The 4,142-nt window shown below is 38.1% G+C and overlaps 1 pseudogene across 1 annotated transcript; it reads left to right on the forward strand.

Annotated features, from left to right (window-relative positions):
- The first annotated feature begins 892 nt into the window (after positions 1 to 892).
- Positions 893 to 4,142, forward strand: LOC100426498 (double homeobox protein A-like; annotated as a pseudogene). The gene is made up of 2 exons (XR_013395265.1): positions 893 to 984; positions 3,170 to 4,142. The product of XR_013395265.1 is annotated as a double homeobox protein A-like (transcript).

Genomic DNA, 4,142 nt, shown 5'->3' on the forward strand with positions numbered 1-4,142 from the left:
GGCATGGTTAGAGTCAAGAAGCCTGGACTTTCCCCAGCGAGGCTTATTTGGTTCCTGACACCACTGAGTTCCCTATGTGCCAATGGCAAGTATGGCCCTAATCCCTGGGTATACCAAGCAGCCACGTAGGACACATTGATTCCATTGCTCCGTCCATCATGGAGAGGGCAACAAATTTGGCCTCACCAGGATAAATGTCTGTGCTGTTAATAGATGTACTTTTCTTGCCTATCGTGCTTCCACATGCATCATGATTGGTGCCTTATTGGCTGCCACGGTACCCCACACAACATAGTCTCCAGCAAAGCAGTTGTTCTACAGCAAAAGAAGTATAGCCTTGAGATTTACAATGTGCCCCATCACCCGGAAGCAACTGCCTTAATAAAATGGCAAAGGTTTGATTACAAGAACCAGTGGGGAGACAACATTCTGCAAGGTCGGGGAGCTACCTTACAGGATGTAGAAGATTCCTTTAATCAGCAGCCAGTATGCAGGGCCACCACAATCGCCAGAATGCATGAGTCTGGGAGGTAAAGTCGGATGTGGGAGTTGTCTCTCTCCTATTTTACCAAACAATTCACTGAAGAATGGCTTTCCCTTGTTATGACCTTGAGTTTGATGGGGTTGGAGTGCCTGGTGCCTAAGGTAAGAAAACTCCCGCTAGAGATCACAGTGATATATCAATAAAATTATGGCTTGACACTGAACTCCAATCACATTATTTCTCATACCACCAAACTAACAGGTGGAGGAGTCACTCTACTGACTGGGGTAATTAATCCCAATGGCTATGGGGAAATTAGGTTGCTGTTGTGCAATAGAAGCAAATGAGACTGTGTCTGGTAGACAAAGGTTCACCGTATTGGTGGAAAATTGCAGAAATCCAATAAAGACAGGACGAACAAGAGCTTGGATCCTGTGGAAATGAAGGCTGGCATCATTCCACCAGGAAGGAATCTCATTCATCAGAGTTGCTGGCAGAAGGTAAGGGGAATAGGAAAAGGGTGGTGAAAAATAGAGCTAGGATGATCAGCTTAAGCTTTTGACCAGTTAAAGGAGCAAGTACTGTATTAGCTGCTGTGACTTACATTTCGAAATTGTTTCCTGCCCTTCATCTTTTGGGCCTCAACTTAGATTAAAAAAAAAAAAAAAAAAAAAAACAGGCGAGGTTTCACGTGGTGATACGATTGAAGTCATATTAGCTCAGATAATTTCTTTAATTTTCTCTTCTTCATCTTCTGTTTCTCCTCCTGGCATGTCTATTCTACTGACTGAGTCCTAGCTCTATTCTTGATTATCTTTATCTTTTGATTAATATGGCTCTATTCTTGATTATCTTTATCTTTTGATTATTATGGCTCTATTGATTGTTTTTATCTTTTATTTCTATTAATTGCTTGATTAATTTATCTTTTCATTTGTAATTCTCATCTCTGACTTTTGGTTTTGCATTCCAAGAGAATAACATTAGTTGGTCTGACTTCTAAGACTTTTTCTGAAGTATCCGTTGTGATATTTATGCTGTTTTTTCTTTTGGAAATTATGTGTTTTTCCAAGATCTGTTTTTTCCTTAGCACTGCCCTTTCCCATGGCTGTCTGCTCTTGTTTTATAAGCATGATCTCTTTCCCAATATCACTGCAAATATGAATTCAATGTGTTTAAATTCCTGTTTTCTGGCACTCTGCTTGATTCACCTCTTCAAGCTGCTAATTTTTGTTCATTTTTATGAAGAAAAGTTGAGATCAGTGGTTTGAGGAGTAACATAACATAGTCACTTGGAAAATGTTTTCAAAACATATATTCCCAGTTTCCCTTTTTTTCTTCCAGTGCCCTATTTCCCCACTCCCAATAAAAGTATGACATTCTCCAGTAAAATGTGTCTAGATAAAGACATTAATAAGAAACATAATCTATCTACATAATTCTGATACGCTTCCTTCCTCCACATGGAGAATCAGCAGGTTAGTGTGCACAGCACACTTAAATGATATGAACTCTGTCTGGGAGCTCAGGCCATTATTTGATTAACATGTTGGTTTACTCTGATAGTAGGTGTGTAGGTGCTCTGTGTGTTGGTAGTGGTAGCTCATAAGATAAACTTCCTTTCAGGGACGGCAAGCCAGGAATGTTGTTGGAGCCTTAGAATAACCTGGTTATTCTCCAGTCTCTCTTTCTTTGTAGCATTAACTAAGAGGGCCACATATCTCAAATGCTGGAGCCACAAGATGGTAGAACACAATCAGTTGAGAATCCATAGTGACTGCTGATCCCTATGAATCATAAACTTTTGCTGTGTTAAAACACCAAGACTATGAAATTCTTTTTTTAACACAGAATGACTTAGTGTATTCTGATTATTTGGTATCTTGAGTGCTTTTTCCACATGATACATCAGAATTTTCCTATACCCTTAAAGGCTATAAAAAAATGAGATTTTAAATAGCTCCATGATATTTCATCATAAGTTTATGTACCCTAAATTTACTGACCTAATCCTCTATTGTTGAATATTTAGTTGAAAACACGTTTAGGAACTATAAATAATGTTGTAGCTAACTTCATTGTGTTTGGCATTCATTCATTGTCAAAATTTCACTAGTGCTACTCACATGATTAGAAATGATTACATACTGCTGCAAATAACAAAACATTAGTGTAGCATAGGTTTAAGAACTATAATGTTTTTATTTGAAGATGATATGATTGTTTACATGGAAAATTCTTGAGAATCTACAAAACAAGTCAAACTAATAAATTTATTTAACAAGATCAGACCATGTAAAATATGTATATAAAAATCAATTGCATTTTATGTACTAGTGGCAAACAGTTGAAAATGGAATTAAATAAAAACAATTTAACAGACAATACTATAAAAATATAAAATTGTTAGGATTTAATTTGTAAATACATACAATATCTCTACATTGAACATTGAACATTGAACATTCTACATTGAACATGGCTGAGAGAAATAAAAAATAGCTAAATAAATAAATAAACATACCATTTTCATGGATCTAATACTCAATATTTTGAATATGGAGTTCTCCAAACTGATATTGATATATAGATTTAACTAATCACAAGCATAATCTTACCTGGGTTTTTATAGAAATTGACAAGTTGATTCTAAAATTTATATGGTAATTCTTGCTTCCCCGACAGTAGCTCAGCCTCCAGGACTCTCTTCCAGCATGGTCGAAGACACCTCTTCACACAAGGTGGTGACAACAAATGATAGGCGCAGTTGCACCAAATTCATAGAAGATCAATTGAAAATCCTCATGACTACCTTCAATCAAAAAACTTACCCAGGTTATGCTACCAAACAAAAACTTGCTTTAAAAATCAAAATCCAGATTTGGTTTCAGAATTGAAGAGCTAGGCATGGATTCCAGAAAAGACCAGAACCTGGGACTTTAGAATCAAGCCAGAGCCATGGGCAAGATCGACCTGATGCAGAGTTTCAAAGTAGAGAAGCCAGATGGTGGTGTACCACCTACAGCAGCTCTCAATTATGCACTCTCATCAAGGCATTTATGGAAAAAGCCATACCCTGGGATTGATTCCAGAGAACAGCTTGCTGAAGAAATTGGTGTTCCAGAGTCAAGAGTTCAAATTTGGTTTCAAAATTGAAGATCTAGATTTCATATCCAGAGAAACAGGGAAATGTCGTATCCTTAGAAAAAGGGGCAAGATTTCTGAGGGACGTCAAGGTACAGAAGATACACAAAATGGCACTAACCTCACTAGCAATTCTCATTTCTCTAGAATGAGGACATGGTGAACACAGTCCAGTTCAGTGTATTTGATAGTATCAACTTGGGCCCCAAATCTCTCTCTCAGTCTTCCTGGGAGTCTATCCTTCTGCTGAAACTGCAAGCTAAGCCCTCTGAAGATGGTAAAGGACATGGCCAGGTGCAGTGGCTCATGCTTGTAATCCCAGGACTTTGGGAGGCCGAGGCAGAAAGACTGCCTGAGTCCAGGAGTTGAAAACCAGCCTGGGCAGCACAGCAAGACCCTGTCTCTATTATAAAAAATGAAATAAAATAAATAAAAAGAATGTAGGAGGCAGAGACAGGTACAGGAGGCATCACACTACCCTATTGACACAGCCTGGATCCAGAGTTCAGCAGAC

This window comes from Macaca mulatta, chromosome 7, assembly GCF_049350105.2.
Source record: "Macaca mulatta isolate MMU2019108-1 chromosome 7, T2T-MMU8v2.0, whole genome shotgun sequence".
Lineage (NCBI taxonomy): Eukaryota > Metazoa > Chordata > Mammalia > Primates > Cercopithecidae > Macaca > Macaca mulatta.